The sequence below is a fragment of the Sus scrofa genome, chromosome 12 (genome assembly GCF_054392235.1).
Source record: "Sus scrofa isolate SSC_HxYL_T2T_F1_AM1 chromosome 12, Sscrofa_HxYL_maternal_Yorkshire_Landrace_v2.0, whole genome shotgun sequence".
Taxonomy (NCBI): Eukaryota; Metazoa; Chordata; class Mammalia; order Artiodactyla; family Suidae; genus Sus; species Sus scrofa.
The window spans coordinates 49,823,679-49,849,726 of record NC_139394.1 but is presented as its reverse complement, the minus strand read 5'-3'; the positions used below and the strand labels follow the sequence as shown (position 1 = coordinate 49,849,726).

Sequence of the window (26,048 nt, the reverse complement as noted above, 5' to 3'; positions counted from 1 at the left end):
ATTAACTGGTGAATGTTCAAACTCAGTGCTTTTTAAACTTTAGTGTGCAAATGAATCACCTAGAGGATCTTGTGAAATGTAGATTCTAGGGTAGATGGGTGCAGTACATACAGGGTGGGGATTGAGATTCTGTATTTCTAATAGGATCCCAAAAGATGCTGACGCGACTGGCTGTGAGTCACACTTTGAACATCAAAGTTTTAGCTTAAGAGATGTGATTTATTTTAACTTAAAAATTATGAAGGAGTTGCTGATGTAGCTCAGCGGGTTAAAATCAGACTAGTATCCATGAGGACGAGGTTCAATCCCTGGCCTCGCCCAGGGGATTAAGGATCCTGCATTGCTGTGGCTGTGGCATAGGCTGGCAGCTATAGCTCCTAGCCTGGGAATTTCCATATGCTGCAAATTCAGCCCTAAAAAGCTTAAAAAAAAAAAAAAAAAAAAAAAAAAGAGGGAGAGAGAGACTAATAAAAAATGAGGGATATTCGGAGTTCCTGTCGTGGCTCAGTGGTTAATGAATCTGACTAGGAACCATGAAGTTACGGGTTTGATCCCTAGCCTTGCTCAGTGGGCTAAGGATCTGGTATTGCCATGAGCTGTGGTGTGGGTCGCAGACGGGGTTCGGATCCCACGTTGCTGTGGCTCTGGCGTAGGCCAGCGGCTACAGCTCCAATTGGACCTCTAGCCTGGGAATCTCCATGTGCTGCAGGTGCGGCCATAGAAAAAACATAAAGACAAAAAATAAAAAATAAAAAAGAGGGATATTCTACAAAGTAATTGGTCTGTAAAGTACTGAAAGTCAAGTAAAGACTGGGGAATACTGTTCCAGATTGAAGGTCACAACTAAACAACATATGGTCTGAGATTGAATCATATACCTACAAAGGACATTACTGGGACAATTACTGAAAATGGAATCAATTCTGAGTACTGGGTGGTAGTCATGTATTTGGTTGGTTGGTTGGTTGGTTTTGGCTTCAGCATGCTGCGCCTTAATGTGGGATCTCAGTTCCCATACAAGGGACTAAACCTGGGCCACAGTGGTAAAAGCATCAAGCCCTAACCACTAGACCACCAGGAACTTCCCCAGGTATGTTTTGTGGGTTTTTTTTCTTTTTTGGTTACCCCATGGCACATGGAGCTCCTGGGCCAGGGATTAGATCTGAGCCACAGTTGCAGCCTACATGACAGCTGCGGCAATGCTGCATCCTTTAACTGACTGCAGGGCTGGGGATTGAACCTGCATCCTAGCACTGCAGAGACACCACCCATCCCCTTGCACCACAGCAGGAACTCCCCCATGTATGGGGAGGTCCTTCCCAGCTCTGATGGTTGTACTGCGGTTGTGTAGGAAGATAATTGCATTTATAGGAACTATAATCTGATGTATTTGTGGATAATGGGGCATAATGTTGGCAACTTTCACCCAAATGGCTCAGGGCTGGGAAGGAGTTATTTTATTATTTTTGCCAAAATAAAAAACAAAAAAAGGAATGTTGAAGAACTGATTAAAAAAAAAGATAGAGCTCCATTATCAACAACATCTATTATGTATCTATCATGTATAGAGTGTATTAGTATCCATGCAGTGTATTTTCTGACTCTAGCCTATGAGCATGATGACATTAAATAACTGCTATTTAGCAGTGTGGTAGAACTTGTTGTTTACCCAACTGTTGTCCCCTTTTCCTATTCTTTCTTGTGAACAGAACCCCAGTTTTATTAAGATACGGCTATCTGGGTCCTTCCGATATCCAGGAGGTGAATTTTTATTGGTTTAAGCCAATCATATCTTAGGCATGGGCATATAACGCAATTCTAGCTAATGATACATGAAAGCGGAACTTCTGAGTGAGGGAGGGGCCTTCAGGGAAAGATTTTTCACATGAGTGCTTCATTATTAACAAAGAAAAAACATTACATTTCTAGAAACATCATGTTAAGTTCCATGTGGGAGCTAAGCAAGTAATCAGCTGTCTTCTTCCATGAACTTAAATTCCACCCAAATTTGTGGAAATAGGGTACATGTTAGTTTGTCTAGGCAGAGGGCTATTTCTCTTAGGGGAAGTAGATCTATCTTAGAAAATTGGTGAGCTGGGATTTTCTCTTGGCTCTCTTTCTCAATTAGGCTGCTTTTGATTGCAGGTAACAGAAAACTCCAGTTCGAATTATTTAAATAAGGAAAATGTATTATTTCACATAATAGGCATGAGATACGGTAGTTAGTAGGTTGGTTAATTTAGCAGTGAATAACGTGAGTAAAGATGTAGGTGTTTTTTCCCCCCAACTTTCTGCTCTTCACTATGCTGGCTTTTGTCCTTGGGCTTACCTCCTCACGGTTGTAAGACGGATGCCGCAGTTCCAGGGTACCACATGTAGATAGATATAAGCACATTAAGAGGTCCATTTAGTGCCACATTTTTTACTTTATGTTGGTGATTTCACTATTTGTCTTCCAGGCATATCATTGAAGTGCTGTCTACTGATCCTAGGTTCAAATAAGGCTGCCATAGAGAAGAAATGGAGAAAATACACATTAGATAAGCTTCATTCAGGCATGAGGCAGTTGGCCATGAGTTCAATGTTAAGGAATCAACAATATGTGATAAATATGGTATCTTGGAATTCCCATCGTGGCTCAGTGGTTAACGAATCTGACTAGGAACCATGAGGTTGGGGGTTCGATCCTTGGCCTTTCTCAGTGGGTTAGGGATCCGGCATTGCCATGAGCTGTGGTGCAGGTCGCAGACGCGGCTCGGATCCCCATGTTGCTGTGGCTGTGGCATAGGCCAGTGGCTACAGCTCCGATTGGACCCCTAGCCTGGAAACCTTCATATGCCATGGGAGTGGCCCAAGAAATGGCAAAAAGACAAAAAAATAATAAATAAATAAATATGGTATCTTTACAGAAACACACAAAAAAACAAGGTTATGTATTAATCAGTCGATGAAAATATTAAGACCAGAGGTTTTCAGGAGCGTAACCCTGTATTTCCATTAGGAACAACGGTTGGATATTCATTATTCAGAGTTTGTGGCCACTTTATAGAACTGCCACAAATAATGAGAATTGACTGTATCTCATAGGGTCATTATAGCAGGGCATAACTGAAAACCATTGTATGCAAGTGTTCGGCATTATACCCAGCACATGGGAGTTATGGTCAGTGCAGTGTTGAGATGGGGGTGAGACTCTGGATGTGTTATTATCAGTTTGATTCTGACAGTCATCTAAGTACAACACAGTTCAAAGCAAGAGTATATTTGAGTGAGAGACATGAAAATCTAGAAATTTCACAATGAAACTCTGGGGCAAAGCCACTGGATTCCCCTTGAGAAAGCTTCAAATAGACCATTTTCTTGCAAATAATAGTTTACTTCACAAAAATAGATGACCCAGCTCATGCTCATAATTTGCCTTCTGGAACTGAATGACAATTGCAAATGAGTGAATATAGTTGTCTCTTTTTATTTCCTAAGCCGGTGGGGAGTTCCTACTCCTTTTCCTTAGAATGTGAGTTTTTGTTTTGTTTTGTTTTGCTTTTGGCTGTGCCTGTAGCATGCAGATGTTCCCAGGCCAGGGAGCAAACCTGTGCCACAGCTGTAACCAGAGCCACAGCAGTGACAATGCCAGATCCTTAACCTACTGAGCCACAAGGAAACTCCAGACTGCTCATTTTAATAGTAAAAGAGCCACATTTTGTCCATTATTAGATTACACATATGCTTATGTAACATCATAACAAGGACACATATATTACAGAAGAAATATAATGAAATTTCGTAAGAGGTTCAAGAAGGAAATCCATAATTCTCATTTCAAAGATGTTGAAACAAGGTCCAGCCGTACAGTTAAACAGCTAAGTGACAGACCTGAGTAAGTAAGACCTGTGCAGCTTCCATCCATGTATTATCTTACTGCATTATGCCCTGTTCTTACTGGGATTAGGAAACAGGGACCCTAGACATGCCTTTCCACTGGTCTTGCAATTAACTCCTAAGGCTTCAAGATTTTTTCTACCTTATGGGATTCGCATATACCACTTTCCTTTCCTAGAATACTCTTCTCCACTCTTCCCTTAACTCTTACTCATCTTTTGGTTAAAATGTTACTTACTCGGAGAGAACCTGTCTGACCGCTCCTTTCTCCTAAACCATCCCCTCGCCCGATCCTCTTTCAAAACATTCTGAATGCTCCTCCACAGCACCCATCACAATTTCAAATTACATCTATCAGTCTATGAATTTGTCTGTCTTCTCCCCTAGGCTCTCAGCCTTATCAAGCAGGAAACCCACCTGTTTTGTTCTCCACGGTAAATCCAGTGCCTAGCAGAGTGCTGCATGCATAATAGGCACCTAAGTTTTGTTGTTGTTATTAACTGAAAGAATAGATGAATCAATGAAGTGTTGTTACATACCACTCTAGTAAAAGATCGCTGGGGTGGAGACAGATGTTACTAATAATGTTTTAATGATTGGCGTTTGGTTTCATCATTCCGTATTCCATCAGCCTTCTACCTTCACCCTCAAGTGGCATTTGTCTAGAACATCCAGTCTCCTAGTGCCAGACCTAGTCTCTCTAAATTTGGAGACTGGTTTTTGGAACAAATACATGTACCAAGACTGATACGATTTGTAAGATGTTAGGCTTAAAGTTCTTACTGAAATAAAGTTTCATTTCATATTATTCTGGAGTAACTCCAAGGCATTTACCATTCAGAGGAAAAGACATTTGTTTTGTTTTACTAAAACTGAAACCAAGCTACATGAAAGACACTGCTGTATTTACAGATAATTTTGTGCATTTTAGGTATCTAAGAAATGAATATTGCTTTTGGGTGGTTATATTTTTCTGTTTGTATGATATCCTACAAACTTTTCACTATGTATTTAATTTTACTTGACTTTTTTATCATTGTAAAAGCAAACATATTCTTTGCAGAAATTTTGGAAAATGCAGAAAAGCAAGAGGGAGAAACAAAAAGTATTGAAAAAAAAAATCACTCAAAATTTCACCACCTAGGAGTCCCTTGGTGGTCTAGTGGTTAGGATTTGGTGCTTTCACTGCTGCAGCCCAGGTTCGATCCCAGGAACTGAGAACACACATCAAGTTACTGCCTGCTGCAGCCAAAAAAAAAAAAAAAAAGCACCACCTAAAGATAACCATTGTTATTTTTTTTAAATTGATGTACAATTGATTTACAAGTTGTGTTAGTTTTAGAGATAACCATTGTTAACCCTTTGATATAGTTTCTCTCAGCCCTATATCTATGTGTATGTTTGCATAGGCACACACTGTATATATTATATATAACACATACATACATTTTATATAACATGTACATTTGTGCATATATAAAATTAATGTACATAAATATATGTATATGTCTATATATGTACATATATGACCTATGTGTGTATATACATATCTATATTATATATAGATAATACATACACAAATATAATAGTTATCATTTACTGGGTATGCCAGATGTCTTGATTTCCTTTTTATACTTTTCCTTTTTTTTCTTTTTAGGGCCACACCCGAGGCATATGGCAGTTCCCAGGCTAGGGGTCAAATCTGCACTACAGCAGCTGGCCTACGCCACAGCCACAGCCACGCTGGATCCTTAACCCACTGAGCAAGGCCAGGGATCAAACCCACAACTTCATGGTTCCTGGTCAGATTTGTTTCCGCTGTGCCACTACGGGAACTCCTTATACATTTTTCTTTCTTTCTTTCTTTCTTTTTTTTTTTTTTTTTTGGCTTTTTGCCTTTTCTAGGGCTGCTCCCGCAGCATATGGAGGTTCCCAGGCTAGGGGTCTAATTGGAGCTACATCTGCCAGCCTACACCAGAGCCACAGCAACGCAGAATCAAAGTCGCATCAGCGACCTACACCACAGCTCACTGGCAATGCCAGATCCTTAACCCACTGAGTAAGGCCAGGGACCGAACCCCGAAACCTCATGGTTCCTAATCAGATTCGTTAACCACTGAGCCACGACAAGAACTCCCACTTTTTTATTTCTTGTAATCCTTTCAAGAATTCTATGAGAGGAGTTCCCGTCGTGGCGCAGTGGTTAACGAATCCGACTAGGAACCATGAGGTTGCGGGTTCGGTCCCTGCCCTTGCTCAGTAGGTTAAAGGATCCGGCGTTGCCGTGAGCTGTGGTGTAGGTTGCAGACGCGGCTCGGATCCCGCGTTGCTGTGGCTCTGGCGTAGGCCGGTGGCTACAGCTCCGACTAGACCCCTAGCCTGGGAACCTCCATATGCCGCGGGAGCGGCCCAAGAAATAGCAACAACAACAACAACAAAAGACAAAAGACAAAAAAAAAAAAAAAAAAAAAAAAAAAAGAATTCTATGAGAAGATACTGTCATTCTTATTTACAGATGAGTAAATTGAGGCTGAGAGTATTAATTTGTTTGAGGTCATTAGTAGATCTGAGATACAAATCTAGATCCAATTCTAAACCATTATGCTGCATGACTGTCTGTACGTTTCCATGTCTTAAATCAAATCTGAATTGCCATAGAAGTAATTTGGGGAGTTCCTGCCATGACAAAGCAGAAACGAATCTGACTAGGAACCATGAGGTTGAGCGTTCAATCCCTGGCCTAGATCACTGTGTTAAGAATCCAGCGTTGCCACGAGCTGTGGTGTAAGTTGTAGCCGCGGCTTGGATCTGGCATTGCTGTGGCTATGGTGTAGGCTGGTAGCAACAGCTCCAATTAGACCCCTAGCCTGGGAACCTCCACATGCTGGGGGTGCGGCCCTAAAAATACAAAAAACAACAACAACAAAAAATTCTGCGTTTTGACTTTTTATTATATTTTCTATATAACATTTCATATCCTCTACTAACCTAATTGTAATGGCCTTATGATATTCCATAAGATTATTAAAGTAATAGATGAGTGAATGAAATATTGCTTGTCACACACAACTTTGGTAAAAGGAGAGACTGCATAGATGCTCAATATTTCACTCTTTCTGTCATCTTATTTTCTTACTTTTTTTTCAGATTCTGCACAATTTTCTCTTTTCTTATCTCTTACTATATGAATTATATATATTCTTTGCTTTTAAAATCCTATGTCATGCTTTGGAAGTTACACATATTGTTTTTATTCTTAAAGTGCTTACCTTCAAATTAAAGAAAAACACCTTATTTCCAATATCACAGTGAAATAGTTCTTGATTCTCCTGTGCAAGATGATGTGTTTAGCACACTTTTTTTTTTTTTTTTTTTTTTGTCTTTTTGCTATTTCTTTGGGCCGCTCCCTCACCATATGGAGGTTCCCAGGCTAGGGGTCCAATCGGAGCTGTAGCCACTGGCCTACGCCAGAGCCACAGCAACTCAGGATCCGAGCCGCGTCTGCGACCTACACCACAGGTCACGGCAATGCCGTATCCTTAACCCACTGAGCAAGGGCAGGGACCGAACCTGCAACCTCATGGTTCCTAGTCGGATTCATTAACCACTACGCCACGATGGGAGCTCCAGCACACTTTTATTTCCCTTAATTCTTTCCTTCCCACTCCCCACATCCTCCCATCTTGGTTTTGTTCATACAGTTTGACCTTTTTGCCCTTGATTATTCCTCTTGGAAAAAAGAAATTTCTTTTTCTACATTATGTATTTTCTCTTATGAGAGTTATTTTAGACACTTACATAAAGTCCTTTTATGCATGTCTTTTTTTTTTTTTTTTTAAATGCCCTGACTTTCTTTATTCTTGAGTTCTCATTCAGCAGTATCTATTTGAGCAGTTTTTTCTTTCAGAGCAGATAAATGGGATGGTGTCATTTTTGAGCACTTTATATCTTAGCATTTATTTATGAGGCCTTCAAACTGTGTGACAACTTTACTGAGTACAGAATTCCTAAATTATAAACATTTACCCTCAGAATTCTACAGGACATGCTTTATTGACTCGTCTTAGAGTGCAGAATTCTGAGGCCAGTTTGAGTTTAGTTCCTTTGGAGATAATCTGTTTTCCCCCGCCTAGATTCTTGAAGGCTTTTTTCTTTATCCCAGAAATATTAAAAAACGTCACCTGGCTAGTCTAGGTGTTGGTTTCTTTTCATTCATTTTGACAGCAGGCTTAAGTCTTAGGAAAATTATTTGATTATTGCTTCTATTCCTATTCTGTTTTCCCCTTCTGAGATTTCTGATGTATTCAGTCAATTTATTCAACAACTATTCTATGTGAGGCACTAATTTAGGCACTGGGGATACATCACTAGGGAACATAAATGCTTACGTTTTTGTTGATTGGATCTTCTGGCTCTGCCACTCACTTGCGGCTGGCTCTACAACTTACTTTTGCTATGATTTTTCAAGGAGACCTCCTCCTTTAAACTGCAACATCTTTTTTTTTTTTTTTTTTTTTTTCTCCCCATTTGCTCATCTTAACATAGAGAGGTCTATGTGTGTCCAGCTTTGGTTAATATTTAAGTAGAAATGGCAGTGGGTTCCGTCAGGGATTGAAGTGGGTTTGAGTGTATTCCCTAGCTAGCTCTCCAGCTACGTTTACCCAGCCTTCAATGCTGAGTAAGTGGATGCTCATGGAATTCTATCGGGGTGATAACACCTTTTACAGAAGTGGAATCTTGAACTGACCCTTCCTCCTAATTGAGCCCTTTTACATTATAACTAGAAGACATTCCTCCAAGTTTCTGGCACACAGAAGGCTTTTCCTCTGTTTTTATTCCTTTGATCTTTTCTACCTGAATATAGAAGGAGGCAATTTAGAAGTCCATCCTCACAAAGCTATTTTATTTAAAAACCACAAAGTAATTTTTTTACTCTATGTTAAGAGGGTTAGAAAAAATGCTCAAGACTTACAAATTATATGTAGTTTTTGAGGCAGAATAATAATTCAGGTAGGTAGTGTAGGAACATGGGCTTCGATATATTCCCTGGTTAATGTCCACGGTTTAAGATTTGTAAAAACAAATCTAGACAAACAGACCTTGCTCGTTGGAAGATTAACTATTATGTCAAGACGGACATTAACCTCTGACCTATACATTTGGCTGTTAGCAAAAGAATGCAAAGAATGGTGACTCCAAGTCTAGGGGAAAGAAGAACAAAAGGACCATAAAACTCATGGAGCAAACCCTAACTCTAAGCCCCTATTGGACAAGGTCCGATGTAGGTGCTGGGCAAGGCCAATAGGGAGAAGGACTGATATCCAGACCCCATGCTGGTACCCCTCCCTGTCTTTAAGAGATAACACCTCCTTAGAAAATTAGAAGGCGGGAACTCTTCCTCTCCCTCTCAGTGCCTGTGCTGGGAGCTGTCTGCCTTCCTGTAATACAGACTTGTTCAGTTGCCGCCTGGGTGTTCGCAAAGTTCATTCTTCAGTTTCATGAACAATTACCCGGACTCCGGTAACATCTTTTGGGGGCTTGTCGGGGATCTGATACACTGGCACTCATAAGGTAAGTGGCGGCAATCTTGTGCTTTTGCTTTCTACTTTTTTCAGTTTCTGTTTGTCTCTTGAAAGAAGAGTGAATGTGTGTGCCTGAGATGTGTCCTGGGCATGAAGCGAGTGCGGAGTCCTGATCTGTGGTTCCCTTTTAAGCCCCTGAGTGACCTCAGGGCTATAAGGCAGCCCTCCCAAGCCCAGTCGGGCCAGGAATCTGGGTTGGGGGTTTATACTGACCTGCCTGACATAAGCTTACAGGCACCCAGTGGGGTGTCCTGAGAGGGACAGAGCGAGTCACAAGGCAAACTTTCCAACGCCCCCCCCCCCCGCCCCGCCCCATCCGGGGTGCTCCTCCCTCTATATATTCTAGTCTTCGTAAAGCATTTGGGAAATCACAAGTTACTTTATTTCTGAAGATTAGCAATTTTCAAAAGACTTGTAATCAACAAATTGCTGTTTTTTGTGAATTCTTAAAGGGTGATCAAGGGTTTAAAGTAGCCATCCCTAACCAATTATGAGACTCTCACCTCCATCTTCCTTGTGTTTTACAGCATGTCAGGAACCAGCATTTCACAGTGAACAATGTTAGCCGAGTGGCCAGAGTCCAGTTTTTAATGGAAATCCATCTTTTAGTGGCGTCCCTAAGGGGACAAGACACAGGGAGGCCCCTTACACTGTGGGAAGCAACTCTAAGGACTATGTGGACAAAGGTCCTCATAATCCAGTTCTATAAACTGAGAGAATACCCCTTAAATTACAGGTCCATCCCATTGTATCACACTTCTGGCCTTTTACCCCTCACGATTTTTAGCCAGTTTAGCACCCCTTGGGCTTTAGACAAATTGATTCCGTCTCTCATATGAATTCAGCCCTGTCCCCTATGCTGGACTGGTCATTATATCCTCCTTGTCAAGCAATACCCAACCTTCATAGGATTCTCAAAAGGACTCAACTAATCTGCTCCTTTATCATTTCCTTTGCTATTATATTGCATGGAACCACGGGGATGGAGAAAACAGACATTTAGATGTTAAGACCACCCTGAGTTTTTACCATGCCTGTGAAGAGAAAAAAAACCTCACACCTGGTATTCATTTGACTTGGGCCAAGTACCCAGTCTTGGAGCCCCGGCACAGTCAGCCTTGCTCTTTTTCTATTTACTTTCATCCTGGTTGGAGAAACTGACAACTGGGTCAACCAATTTACTCATTAACTGTGGCTTAGAGATTTTTTTCAGTGCAAGAAAAGGGGCATGCCAAATTATCTTTGAATTTTTGAAATCCAGGACAACACCTGCATGTCTGGGTTTCTTCGCCTCTGTCCAGAGGCAGGTAATGGGCAGGGAAGAAGAGGCGATGCTGGTAAGGAAGCGGTTAATTCCAGTCAGCCAAAAGCTGGATGGGACAGTTTGCCGCTAATGCCTATTTGCTCCTTACAACCAACAAGAGAGGGGACATCCTCATAGAGTGGAATAGAGAAAGGAAATAGGCACTGGACATTGGTCTTTTCTCTTTTTCAGATGGGAGCAACATCTCTGAGCCCGGCACATGGTTCACTGTGCCTTGAAGAACTGGGAACAATTCGATCCTCAGATTTGAAGGAAAAAATGTTTAGTTTTCTTCTGCACCTAAGCTTGGCCACAGTATAATCTGTCGGACGGAGAGCGATGGCCACCCGAGGACTCTCTGAATTACAATACCATTCTCCAATTGGACCTATTTTGTAGGCAAGAAGGGAAATGGTCAGAGGTGCCTTATTTCCAGATCTTTTTTGCAATGAGGGAAGACACTAAACTGAGGAAGGCTTGTGCACTTCCCTAGTGTGTTACACCAACTCCCTCAGAACCTAGGTGCCCACCGAATCCTGGCTCAGTTAGGTCACACCCTCCCTGAGTTGACTGGCCTCCCCCAGCACTCCTCAAGTCTCCTCTCCATTCTCCATTGCCAAAGGCATAGCTCTCCTTACTCCCTTTACAAGAGGTGGCAAACAGAGAGTGGGGACCAGTATGGGTCCACATGCCTTTCTCACTTCAGGACCTAAGGCAGATTAAAGCAGATTTGGGAAAATTTACTGATGATCCAGATAGCTATACAGAAGTCTTTCAGGGCCTCACTCAGTCCTTCAAGTTGACCTGGAGGGATATCATATTATTGCTGAACCAGACTTCAACTACAAATGAACAGAATAAGGTCTTAGAACATGCTCCAGGCTGGGGAGATGAGTGGTATATTAAAAATGCCAGGAGCAGATCAGAAGAGGATGAGAGAGACAAAGACAACTGGCATAGGAACCATTTTATCACTTGTATAGTTGAGGGGCTACAAGCAACACCAGGGAAGCCTGTTAACTACTCTAAACTATTGGAGTTCTGTCAAGGGGAACAAGAGAGTCCATCAGCCTTCTCAGAAAGGCTCAGAGAGGCATTGAGGAAGCATGCACCAAGGGACCCAGAATCAGTGGAGGGCCAAAAAATTCTTAAGGATAAAATCATAACTCAATTGGCATCAAATACATGGAGGAAGCTCCAGAAATTGGATTTCAGCCCTGATCAGGACCAGGAGCACCTCCTTAGAAGAGCAACTCAGGTGTATTATAATCAGGACCAGGAAAAGCGAAAGGAAAGAGGAGAGACAAAGAAAAGGCTGAGGTCTAATAATGGTGCTACAAGGAGTCAACCTGGGAGCTTCCAAGGCAAAAGGACTAGGACAAAGACCCAAGCCTGAAGCCTGATTCCTCTGCGGAAAAGAGGGACACTTTAAAGGGGAATGCTCCAAGGCTCAGACTCCGCCACCTAAGCCATGTCCCATATGTCAGGGAGGTCACTGGAAGAGGGACTGCCCCCAAAGATGAAGGTCCCTGGGGTGGACCCCTCAGGCCCAGGATCAAGACTGACGGGGACCCAGGACTTTCCATAATGGCTCAGGTCCTTATCACTACCCAGGAGCCCTGGGTGACTCTGAATCAGGAGGACAGCCTATCGACTTCCTCCTGGATACAGGAGCCACCTTTTCGGTCCTCCTCTCCAACTATGGGCCCCCTTCAAGAAGAACTGTCACTATTTGTGGTATTTCTGGCAAGTCAGTCACAAAGCTCTTTACACAACCTTTGAATTGTAACTGGGAGAAATTTTCTTCTCTCATGCCTTTCTGATTATTCTGGAGGGTCCAATTCCACTTTTAGGAAGAGATACCTTGTCAAAAATTAAAGCCTCGGGAGTTCCTGTCGTGGCTCAGCGGAAACGAACCTGACTAGTATCCATCGGACGCAGGTTCCACTGGCCTTGCTCAGTGGATTAACGATCCGGCGTTGCCGTGAGCTGTGGCGTAGGTCCCAGACGCGGCTCGGATCCCGCGTTGCTGTGGCTCTGGCATAGGCCGGCAGCTACAGCTCCGATTCGACCCCTAGCCTGGGAACCTCCATATGCTGTGGGAGCGGCCCAAGAAATGGCAAAAAGAAAAAAAAAAAAAAAAAAAATTAAAGCCTCAATCCACATGACAATGGAACCTGATCAAGGTTTTACGCCTGCCTCTGGTGGAAGCAGATATTGACCCAGAAGTCTGGGCTGTTGGAGGAAAGAAAGGAAGAGCAAAGAATTCTCAACCGGTGGAAATAAATAACTCTTAAAAATCAAAACCTATTTCCTTGCCAAAAGCAGTACCCTCTGAGGCCTGAAGCACAATAGAGACTTATTCCAATTATAAAAAACCTAAAGGAGGAGTTCCTGTTGTGGCTCAGTGGTGTACGAACCCAACTAGTATCCATGAGGATGTGGGTTTGATTCCTGATCTTGCTCAGTGGGTTAAGGATCTGGCATTGCTGTGAGCTGTGGTGTAGGCTGGCAGCTATAAGCTCCAATTAGAACCCTAGCCTGGGAGGCTCCATATGCCATGAGTACAGTCCAAAAAAAAAAAAAAAAAAAAAAAAGACTAAATAAATAAATAATAATAAAAATCCAAAGAAAAAGGGACTATTAATTGAGTCCAACAGCCTTTGTAACACCCCTGTATTGGGAGTGCAGAAGTCTAAGGGGGATTGGTGCCTAGCACAAGACCTTCATCTAGTGAATGAGGCAGTGGTCCCATTGCATCCAGTGGTGCCCAGCCCCTACATTCTCCTCTCACAGACTCCAGAAACGGCAACCTGGTTTACTGTATTAGACCTAATACTTCTTCTGCATTCCCTTGGTTAAGGCTTCACAATTTTTAGTTGCCTTTGAGGATTCCTCCAACTCATCCACACAATTAACTTGGACTGTCTTGCCTCAAGGATTTAGAGACAGCCCTCATTTATTGGGACAAGCATTAGCCAGAGACTTAGCAAACTTTAGGGCTTCTGAGCCTGTTAAAGTTATTCAATACATGGACGATATTCTTCTTTGCGCTGATACTGAAGAACAATGTAAGGTGACTTTGCGTGATCTCCTTAACTTCTTAGCATGATGCCGCTATAAGGTATCAAAATCAAAAGCTCAGATTTGTCAACCTAAAGTAAAATATTGGGTTTAAAGCTATCACACGGATTAGAGCTCTAAGTGAGGAAAGGATCGGACCTATCCTGCAGTACCCACTTCCCAGTACTGTTAGACAACTTCGGGGATTCCTGGTCATTACTGGATACTGCAGGATATGGATTCCTGGCTATGGAGAGTTAGCATGCCCCATGTACAAAATGCTAAAGGAAGAACAGCAGTCTGGTACCCATACCCTACAATGGGTACCCAAAGACAAGAAAGCCTTAAGGGCACTTCAATGGGCTTTTCTCCAGGCCCCAGGTCTTAGTTTACCAACAGGACATCTTTTTAATCTCTGTAACAGAGAGATCTGGAGTAGCTCTAGGGGTGTTAACCCAACCAAAGGCAGAATCTCAACAACTTGGAGAATATTTAAGCAAAGAGTTGGACTCAGTAGCCCAAGGTTGGCCACACTGCCTACAAGTAGTAGCCTCAGTGGCCTTACTAACTCCCGGGGCTATTATATTAACTGCAGGCCTCACATGATCTAGCAGGTATTCTAAACTCTAAGGGTGGACTTTGGCTCTCAGATAACCGGCTCCTCAAATATCAAACCATGCTATTAGAAGGACCTATAAGGCAATTGAGGACCTGTTCAACTTTGAACCTCATGACTTTTCTTCCTGATTCACTAGATCAGAAAGTGGAGCATGACTGTCACCAAATCTTAGCAGCCAATTATGCAGCAAGGGAGGATTTAAAAGATGAGCCCTTACCTAATCCTGACCTCACTATGTTTACAGATGGCAGCTCCTTTATTGAAAAGGGAGAACTCAAGGTGGGGTATGCACTTGTAACTCTATATGAGACCCTGGAGAGTGGACCTTTGAAGCCAGGAACAAGTGCTCAATTAGCAGAACTAATAGGGTTAACTAGAGCATTGGAACTGGGGTTAGGAAAAAGGATGAATGTTTATACTCATTACGAATATGCATATCTTTGTTTTGCATATTTGAACCTTGCAATAAACCTGTGTGGTGGGCCACACAGATCCTAATAGCCTAGTTTTACAGATGAGGAAGCTGAACTCAGATTAAGTTCTTGGCCTAAGCCCTCATAGCTGGTAAGTGGCTTTGTGTATTAGAATCCAGATATTCGGAGTTCCCATCGTGGCGCAGTGGTTAATGAATCCGACTTGGAACCATGAGGTTGCGGGTTCGGTCCCTGCCCTTGCTCAGTGGGTTAACGATCCGGCGTTGTGGTGAGCTGTGGTGTAGGTTGCAGACGCGGCTCGGATCCCGCGTTGCTGTGGCTCTGGCGTAGGCCAGCGGCTACAGCTCCGATTTGACCCCTAGCCTGGGAACCTCCATATGCCGCAAGAGCGGCCCAAAGAAATAGCAAAAAGACACACACACACACACACAAAAAATCCAGATATTCTTGCTCTCAATCTAGTGCTTGCTCTCTGTGTTTATGTACATATTGACAAATACTCATTCAACAAATAAAAAGTATGTGTAAAACACACACACACACAAAACAAATATGCATATCTGGTCCTCCATGCCCATGCAGTCATTTGGAAGGAACGGGAATTTTGAGCCTCAGATTAAATATTTTCAAGAAATTATGCACCTCCTAGATGCTATCAGACTGCCTCAAGAGGAGGCCATAATTCATTGTCAAGCACACCAAAAAGATACATCTGAGACATCTGAGGGAAATCGAAGAGCATATCAACAAGTTAAAAAGGCTGCAAATGAAGCAACTGACAAGGGATTAATCTCCAAAATTTATAAACACCTTTATGGAAAATAAACAACCCCATCAAAAAATGGGCAGAAGATCTAAACAGGCAATTCTCCAAAGAAGACATACAGATGGCCAAAAAACACATGAAAAGATGTACAACATTACTAATTATTAGAGAAAGGCAAATCAAAACCACTATGAGTTACCACCCTAGGCCGGCTAGAATGGCCATCATCAAAAAGTCTACAAACAGGGAGTTCCCGTAGTGGTGCAGTGGGAATGAATCTGACTAGGAACCATGAGGTTGCAGATTCGATCCCTGGCCTCGATCAGTGGGTTAAGGATCTGGTGTTGCCGTGAGCTGTGGTGTAGGTTGCAGACATGGCTCAGATCTGGCATTGCTGTGGCTGTGGTGTAGGCTGGTGGCTACAGCTCCGATTGGACCCCTAGCCTAGGAACTTCCATATGCCTTGGGTATGGCCCTAAAAAGACAAAAAAAAAGAAAGAAAGAAAAAAAGAAAAGAAAAGATACATGTACTCCAAGGTTCATTGCAGTACTATATACAATAGCCAAAACATGGAAAATGTCCATCGACAGAGGAGTGGATCAAGAAGATGTGGTGTGGAATATTACTCAGCCATTAAAAGGAATGAAATACCGGCATTTTTAGCAACATGGATGGACCTAGAAATTATCATGCTAAGTGAAGTCAGTCAGACAATGAGACACCAACATCAAATGTTATCACTTACATGTGGAAGCTAAAAAAAGGACACAAAGAACTTCTTTGCAGAATAGATACTGATTCACAGACTTCGGAAAACTCACAGTTTCCAAATGAGACAGAATGGGGAGTAGGGGGATACGCTGGGGGTTTGGGATGGAAATGCTACAAAAATGGGTTGTTTTGATTGTTGTACAACTATAAATGTAATAAAATTCATTGAGTAATTAAAAAGTAATAATAATAAAAATAATAAATAAAAAGGCTGCTACCCAGCCTTATAATGTCCAAGCCCCTCTCCTCTGGGAAGGGATCCTGAATGAAATTAAGCCCATTTACTCCCCTGAGGAACTCCAATATTCACTCTCTCTCTCTCTCCCTCCCTCTCTCTCAGACACTTTACTCCCCTCAGGCTGGCTACAGACTACAGATTATAAACTGGTGTTGCCCTCTAGTGTCCAAAAGGTCTTTAAGACTTTACACCAAACTTTCCATTTGGGAATTGAGAATGCTTACCAGTTAGCCAGAAACCTGTTTAACGGAAAAGGGCTATTAAAGACTGTGAGCCAATTATTAAGGGATGTGAGATATGTCAAAAGAACATCCCAAAGAACAACCAGTCAGCGCCCCCCAGGTTTACAGCATACTGGAAAATATCCAGGGGAGGAGTGGCAAACAGACTTGACTCATAGGCCTGTCAAAAGGACATCAGTATCTGTTAGTGTGGGTAGATAACTTTACTGGATGGACAGAGGCCTTCCCCTGTCAGACTGAGCAAGCCAAGGAGGTCATTAAAACACTAATTCATGACGTTATTCCCCGTTTCAGCTTGCCACAGGGAATTCAGAGTGACAATCAGCCATAACCCAGGGAGTCTCCCAAGCTTTAGGAATAAAATATCATTTGCATTGTGCCTGGAGACCAGAAGCATCAGGAAAAGTGTAGAAAACTAATGATATGATTAAAAGTCACCTACAAAAATTATCACAGGAAACTTGTCTTCCCTGGTTATCACTCCTTCCCTTCGCCTTAGTAAGGATCAGGAACACTGCTAGGAGTCAGGGGCTTGGTTCATTTGAAAAGTTACATGGACGGCCCTTCCTCAGAAATGATCTGCTTGATCGGGAGATGGCTGAACTTATGAAGTATGTGAGCAATCTGACTGTTTTTCAACAACAGCTTTCAAACTTGAAAAACAGTCCAGATCGGGAGAAAGAAAATGAAAACTCTCTTTATCACCAAGGGGATATAATATTAGTTAAGTCCCTCCCCAGCAATAGTCCTTCACTGGAGCCTATCTGGGAAGGACCCTGCACTACCATCCTTTCCTTCCTACCGCTGGTAAAGTTGCAGGAACTGGTGCTTGGATTCACCACACACGAATCAAAGCCTGGAACCCGGAGAAAGAAGACACCCAGCTTCCAACTATCGAGGAAGACTCCCCTGAATACCAACACACCCCTCTGGAGGGACTCAAGGGATTTTTCCAACAAACAAGGGAACAATCAGAATGAAATGAATGGTCAGTACAATTGCTTTTCTCTCCTTTGCCGTGGAGGATTCCCCCACCTCCTTACAGTGGGAACAGGGTAATGTTTTTGTCTCCTGGGTTCACTCCTACGCCTTTTTCCAAAATCAGTTAGACTGCTGGGTCTGTGGAGCATTACCTATGTCCTCCGTAGAAGGATTCCCTTGGTGGGTGTCTCCCATACAGGGAAACAACTACTTGCAAGTATATGAATTCCCACCTCAGGTGCATAAGGCTATTTTTCCTTGGGTCCTGTGCTAGACGAAAACCTCACTACTCTTGACTCATAAATCAATTCCTCACAAGGACATAAGGCAACTTTCTTTTTTTTTTTTTTAGGGCCACACCTGAGGCATATGGAGTTTCCCAGGCTAGGAGTCAAATTGGAGCTGTAGCAGCCAGCCTATGCCACAGCCACAGCAACGTGGGCTCCATCCGAGCCGCATCTGCGACCTACGCCACAGCTCACCACAATGCCAGATCCTTAACCCACTGAGCGAGGCCAGGGAATGAACCCACAACCTCATAGTTCCTGGTTGGATTTGTTTCTGCTGCGCCATGACGGGAACTCCAATGTAGCTTTCAATTACATGCTGACCAGGGAGGCAGCATATAAATATTGCATAACTAACAAAAGGAGTCCAAGTAATCATATGGGAATATAGATATTTTAATCAATTTTAGCAAATATGGAATCAATATATGTGGATCACTCCTGCAAAGGGTTACTTAACCCAACCAGCGTCAATTCGCTGGGAGCAAAATAAGCATAATATCAGGTATGGGGGGGCGACCCCTATCCTCTAATGAGCTAAAACCTTTAGGATATTTAGCAACCGACTGTCGTTTACAAATCATTAAAGTCACGTACACCCCAAATAAAACCCCCATATGGCCCAGAACAGACTGGAAACTTAACCATGGAGGGAGCTGGCTGGCTCCAAATAGAACCTACTAGGTACGTGGAATTAATCTGTGGCCTGGTTGCCCACCGGATGGGGGGGTGTACTCTGGGATTGGCTTCCGCTCATGGCAATATTATGAAAACTCTGAGCTGAGCACCAGCCAGCCTTCCCTATTTGCATGCTAGGTGGGTTTCATCAGTGTTCCACTGGTATGATTACCTAGCAGCCATATCTGTGCCCTCATTAGGAACTACTGACATAATGCTGTGGGTGGAAGCATTAACTAATTTTATTCGACAAGCCCTTAACGATAGCGCAGAAGCTATTTTGCTCTAAATATGGAACAACAACAGACAAGAAAGGTAGATATATAAAACCGAATGGTCTTAGATATACTTACTGCAGCTCAAGGAGGTACCTGCGCTATTATAAACTCTGAATGTCCTGTCTGCACTCCTGATTATTCGCAGAATGTGTCTGATTCTCTGCAAGATCTCCGGCAGCAGATCCATAACCTGTCCTATCCAACTCCAGCTTTCAGCGCTGCCCTCTGGGACTGGTTAACATCCTCTTTTTGGTGGAAGTATTTGCTTACAATAATCATCATTGTAATCTTGATTCTTTTATTCGGATCCTGTATAATTAATTGTATTTCTTGTTTCATCGCATCCCGATTAGAAGCTATTAAACTTCAGATGGTGATAGAAGGGGAACCCAGTGTAACATATCGAAGTGCACTTGACCATCCCAAGAGTGGAGACCTAACTGCTTTTCCCTAACGATGCCCCTTGTCACCTGGAAGCAGTCAGCGCGGTCTTCACAGAGTCTCCAGCTCCAGAGGGGAGAATTGAGGCAGAATAATAATTCAGGTAGTTAGCATAGGAACGTGGGCTTCGATATATTCCCTGATTAATGTCCGTGGTTTAAGATTTGTAAAAACAAACCTAGACAAACAGGCCTTGCTTGTTGGAAGATTAACTCTTACATCAAGATGGGCATTAACCTCTGACCTATACATTTGACTGCTAGCAAAAGAATGTAAAGAACGGCGACTCTGGAGTTCCTATCGTGGCTCAGTGGTTAATGAAGCAGACTACTATCCACAAGGACACAGGTTCGATCCCTGGCCTGGCTCAGTGGGTTGGGGATCTGGCACTGACAGGAGCTTGGATCCTGCATTGCTGTGGCTGTAGTGTAGGCTGGCAGGTACAGCTCTGATTCAACCCCTAGCCTAGGAACTTCCATGTGCCACAGGTGTGGCCCTAAAGCAAAAAAAAAAAAAAAAAAAAAAAAAAAAAAAAGAAGAAGAAGAAGAACAAAAGGACCAAAAAACATATGGCGCATACTCTAACTCTAAGCCCCTAAAGGCCCAATGTAGGTGCTGGGCAAGGCCAATAGGGAGAAGGACTGATAATCCAGACCCCATGCTGGTACCCCTCCCCGTCTTTAAGAGATAACACCTCCTTAGAAAATTAGAAGATGGGAACTTTTCCTCCCCCTCTCAGTGCCTGTGCTGGGAGCTGTCTGCTTTCCTGTAATAAAGACTTTTGTTTGCTTGCTGCCTGTGCATTCCCGAAGTTCATTCTTCGGCTTCATGAACAAGAACCTTGATTCCGGTAACATTTTAAAATTTTTCATAAAGGGTCTGAAACCTTTTGGGAAGTTACATGGTCTAGGGAGTTGGGAGAATGAAATCTGATTGTGATTTGTAATTTCACTGTGGCTTTGAACAAGCTATTTGAACTTCAGGTTCTCTAATCTCAGATCTTCTTCTTACGTCATAGCATGACAGGGAAAGCACCAGAAAAAAATAAATGTGGAAGCTCTTTGAACTGTTCAAAGATAGAAACTAAGGGAATCTGAGGACTTTTTGTTATTGTTTGAATGCTATTATGGCTTTGAGCACTTTCAAGTTAGCCTAAAGAGTGCTTGGGGGATAACAAATGAGGGCTGATTGCTGGGAAGCCCAGGTATGCAAAGTAGTTCTGAAGAATAGCCAGGAAGGGACATTGTTTTGGTCACTGTCAAGTAGTGTAAGATCCAAGAGCGGTAGATGTGGATCCACTTTTCTGTTAAGTCAAATTACTACACCAGGCTGCTCTGAATTTAGTTTGCTTCTCCTCTACATGGAAATGGAGGCTTTTGGGTGGGTGAATCCTGCCTTAATAAACAACTTTTGTACTTCTGGCCAGCCTAGGCAGCAGATGTTGTCTATCTTTGTGAGATGACTTGGAAGTGTGCAAAAAGAAACAACTGTATGGTTATTTTGGAAGCTTAAAGAAAGTATCTTGCTACCCCAGGACAAACTTTCCAGGTTCCACCCCTTCCCACCATCAGTCCTTCCTGTGTTTTATGATTCAGTTTCTTTATGAAATTACTATAAGATTCAGTATTAAATTTCCCTAATTGTGGGGGGAAAATTTGTGTTTATTAAGATCCATGACACTGCAGCTGTTTTGGCACTATGGACATAAATGGCTATGTCATTAGTCTCTGACAAGTGACTTTTTTTTAAAAAGTAATGGACATGAAATGGAGGGATAAGAATTTTTCCCTTCTGAGCAATGTTGGGCAAATGCATCATACTTGTAACACATAGGCCAAAATAGAATAGGCTGCTTTAATTTAGTCAACAACTGATTAATCCCCTGCTGTGTGCCAGGTGCTGAACCAAGGGGCTAGATGTATATTAGTGAACAAGACACAGTTCCTGCCTTTATGTGGCTTCTTCAAATCTAGTGGAGAAGACTAATCCAGTGCATTAATTGGGATAAGGAAGGAAATGTGTAGGATATGATAAATGCAAATAAGAGTAGGAGATTGACTTACTATATAGGGCAGCAAGGAAACGAGTCTTTGAAGAGACAGTCTGTGTTTGTTTGGTTTGGTTTGGTGGTGCCCTTGGCATGTGGAAGTTCCTGGGTCAGGGATCTAACCTGCACCACAGCAGCAACCTGAGCTACAGCAGTGACAATGTCAAATCCCCAACTGCTGAGCCATCAGGGAACTCCTAAATTAAGTTTCAAAATGAGAAGGAACCTACTATGGGAAGAGTGAGGGAGAAACATTACAGCAGAAGAAACGGAGTGTGCTAAGGTTCTTGTGCAAAGAACTGAAAGATACAGCAAATTGCTGTAATACAATGGTTGAAGAGAAGGTGACATAAAATGAGTGTGTAGAAGAAGCCATGAAAATAGAGACCAGTAACTTAGACCAGGATTTAAGAAAGAAGAAAGAAGTAATCCCAACCTGCATTTGCTTATAGGTAGAGTTGATAGGACTTGTGAATGAACTACTTGTGGGGGATAAGAAAAGTCAAAGAAGACCTCTAGGTTTCTGGATTAAGCCACTGGTAAATAGCAGTGCCATTTCAGACAGAGAAAATCAGACAGAAAGGGGTTTGGAGAAAAAACCAGGTTTGCTTTTGGTTATGATAAATTTGAAATGCCTGGGAAGTATCTAAGATAGGACAAGTAGGCAGTTGGGAGTCTGGAGCTCAAAGGAGAGGATGGGGGAAGTGTATTAGGAATAACACTGTAGGGATAAGATTTTAGACTTGGAGATGAGTGAGCTCTCCTAGGAAGACAAAGTGAAAAGAGAAGAAAGGAGAGCTAAAGATTAAGCCTGGAGAACTAGCCAGGTGAATAGTTGTGCCACTAAAAGAAATACTGAAGGCAGAGTTTCCGTTGTGGCGCAGCAGAAATGCATCCGACTAGTAACTACGAGCTTTCGGGTTCAATCCCTGGCCTCGCTCAGTGGGTTAAGGATCTGGCATTGCTGTGAACTGTGGTGTAGGTCACAGACTCAGTTTGGATCCTGCATTGCTGTGGCTGTGGCATAGGTCAGCAGCTGTAGCTCCAATCCCCTAGCCTGGGAACCTCCATATACCACAGGTGCGGCCCTAAAAAGACAAAAAAAGAAATACTGAAGGACATTAAGAGGAGTATATAGCCTGGAGAGGAAATTGATGATTTGTCTTGCTAAGAGTAGAGTACTGACTAGATTCTTGTCATTTCTAGTGTGAAGCCTGGGCAAAATGAATAGGTCCCCCTTCAGAATGTTAATGCCATATCTATATTTTATTTTGCGATTTGGTCTTATGAGATCTCTGTGAATTTTCAGAATACAACATTCCTAATCATGTCCAAGTTGGAGTCTGGAATAGGTGAAAACAACTCTAAGATCCATGATGTTGCAGCTGTTTCTGAATTGTGGAGATAAATGGTTCTCTATGTCATCAGTCCTAAACAACAGTGGCTATCTCTTTTTAGGGAATGGACATGAGATGAAGAAAGAAAAGTTTGTCTAACGTTGAGCCAGCGTGCTTTACTGGTAGCACATAAGCTGAGAATGCAATGCTAATACCCATACACTGAGCATCTACCATGTGCCAGGACTTGTACTAAGTTCTGGGGATAACTCAGAGAACAAGGCAGGCCACACTTGGCACTTACAATCGAGTAAGGGAGATAGGAAAAAATTAGCCTACAAATAAAATAGTTGCAAAGTGTGGCAAGTGCTGTGAAATAAACAAAGAGTTAAAGGAAATAAGTGGGAGGGGTGGTGTGGCAATTTGAGTCTATAAAAGGTCTTTAGGGAAATCTTCCTTGAGCAGGTGGTATTATGTTGATTCCTGAAGGATGGGGAGTCAGATATACCATGACGAGGGGGCATGGCTGGCCAGTGATGAGCCACTACATTTTTTTTTTTTAATTTTTTTGCAGAATTGGGCCCGGAAAAGTTAAGGCAGGCTGGATAGCTCTATAGGAATATTCACTAGTGGCACACTGAGGGTAAGGGAAGGTGTATTGGGTAAGGGCAGGTGTATTGGGAGGGATCTGCCCACCATGGTATTTTATCGTCAACATTGTTTGAAATTGTCTGCACAGGGTGATAGTAAAAAGTAGATATATGTGTAATTGAATCCCTTTGTTGTATAGCAGAAATTATCACATTGTAAATTAACTATACTTCAACAGAACTTTAAAAAAATGAAAAAGTAAAAAATAAAACAAAAAAATTAAATAAACAAAAATTTTGGAATGTCCTAAAAAAAAGTAGACTGATATTTAGTCAATTTTACCTTTTTTTTTTTTTGGTCTTTTTGCCATTTCCTGGGCCGCTCCTGCGGCATATGGAGGTTCCCAGGCTAGGGGTCCAATCGGAGCTGCAGCCACCGGCCTATGCCAGAGCCACAGCAACGCGGGATCCGAGCCGCGTCTGCAACCTACACCACAGCTCACGGCAACGCTGGATCGTTAACCCATTGAGCAAGGGCAGGGACGGAACCCACAACCCCATGGTTCCCAGTCGGATTCGTTAACCACTGCACCACAACGGGAACTCCTTACCATTCATTATTTTTAAATTCTTGGAATTCCTTGGGGGCCTAGCAATTAAGGATCTGGTGTGGTCACTGCTGTGACACAGGTTTGATCCCTGGACTAGGAACTTCTGCATGTCATGGGCATGGCCAAGTAAACATATAAATAAATAAAAATAAATTAAAAATATTTATAGACAGGCATTCCCATCATGGCTCGGCAGAAATGAATCTGAGTAGTATCCACGAGGATACAGGTTCAATCCCTGGCCTTGCTCAGTGGGTTAAGGATCCAGTGTTTCCGTGAGCTGTGGTGTAGGTCATAGACATGGCTCAGATCCAGCACTGCTGTTGCTGTGGCTGTGGTGTAGGCCAGCAGTTACAGCTCCAATTCAACCCCTAGCCTGGAAACCTCCATATGCTGTGGATGCAGGCTAAAAAGACCAAAAAAAATTTACATTCAATGGCCCTGTTGTAGGCCAAATGATGGCCCTCAAAAAGACATATCCGCATTCCTAATCATTAGAACCTATAAATATTACCTTAGCAGTAAAAGAGTAAATAGTACCTTATGTGAAGAGATGTGATTAAAGATTTTGAGAGTATGTATCATATTATCTTTTTGTAAGCTGAATACAGATATTAAACTGAGAAATTAAGTTACCTAGTTTTTTTTTTGTTTTTTTTTTTTTTGTTTTTTTGCTTTTTAGGGCTACATCCATGGAGGCATATGGAAGTTCCCAGGCTAGGGGTCCAAACTGAGCTGCAGCTTCGGGCCTAAACCACAGTCACAGCAACTCGGGATCCAAGCTGCGTTTGCGATCTACACCACAGCTGATGGCATCACCAGATCCCTGACCTACTGAGCGAGGTCAAGGATTGAACCTGCATCCTCAGGGACATTAGTTGGATTTGCTTCTGCTGTGCCACAATGGGAACTCCAGGTTATCCAGTTCTTAAAGTAAACAGGTATACATTTTTTTGTTTTTTTTTTTGTTTGTTTGTTTGTTTTATTACTCAGATGAATTTATCACATCTGTAGCTGTATAATGATCATCACAATCTGATTTCATAGGATTTCCATCCCACAGCCCAAGCACATCCCCCCACCCCCAAACTGTCTCCTCCGGAGACCATAAGTTTTTCAATGTCTGTGAGTCAGCATCTGTTCTGCAAAGAAGTTCAGTCTGTCCTTTTTTCAGATTCCACATGTCAGTGAAAGCATTTGATGTTGGTGTCTCATCGTATGGCTGACTTCACTTAGCATGATAGTTTCTAGGTGCATCCATGTTGCAAAAAATGCTGGTATTTTGTTCTTTTTAATGGCTGAATAATATTCCATTGTGTATATGTACCACATCTTCTGGATCCACTCCTCTGTCGATGGACATTTAGGTTGTTTTCATGTCTTGGCTATTGTAAATAGCGCTGCAATGAACATCGGAGTACATGTGTCTTTGTAAGTCGTGGTTTTCTCTGGGTAGATGCCCAGGAGTGGGATTGCTGGATCAAATGGTAGTTCTCTGTTTAGTTTTCTGAGGAATCTCCATACTGCTTTCCACAGTGGTTGCACCAATTTACAATCCCACCAACAGTGTAATAGGGTTCCTTTTTCTCCACCCCCTCTCCAGCACTTATTGTTTGTAGACTTTTGGATGATGGCCATTCTGGCTGGTGTAAGGTGGTACCTCAGAGTGGTTTTGATTTGCATCTCTCTAATAATGAGTGATGTTGAACATCTTTTCATGTGTTTTTTGGCCATCCGTATGTCTTCTTTGGAGAACTGTCTGTTTAGATCTTCTGCCCATTTTTTGATAGGCTTGTTTGCTTTTTTGGCATGGAGCTGCAGAAGTTGTTTATAAATTTTGGAGATGAATCCCTTGTCAGTCAATTCAATTGCAAAGATTTTCTCCCATTCTGTGGGTTGT

General features: G+C 42.5%; 1 protein-coding gene and 1 long non-coding RNA gene across 3 annotated transcripts in view; one reads left to right on the top strand and one right to left on the bottom strand.

The window, feature by feature from the left end:
* LOC102161554 (uncharacterized) overlaps positions 1–26,048 on the bottom strand; it is a 91,154-nt gene that overhangs the window by 49,320 nt on the left and 15,786 nt on the right. Inside the window, exons 3-4 of one of the 2 annotated variants that reach the window (XR_014821614.1) lie at positions 9,965–10,078; positions 2,330–2,504 (exon numbers count right to left, since the gene is read on the bottom strand). The gene's annotated coding sequence lies outside the window, so the exon portion shown is untranslated. Of the gene's footprint in view, positions 1–2,329; positions 2,505–8,847; positions 8,960–9,964; positions 10,079–26,048 lie in introns of those variants that run through there. The other variant, XR_002337284.2, reaches the window with a different exon arrangement.
* Positions 9,260–13,400, top strand: LOC146398284 (uncharacterized). The gene is made up of 2 exons (XR_014821671.1): positions 9,260–9,450; positions 10,957–13,400. It is a non-coding gene; the product is annotated as an uncharacterized LOC146398284 (long non-coding RNA).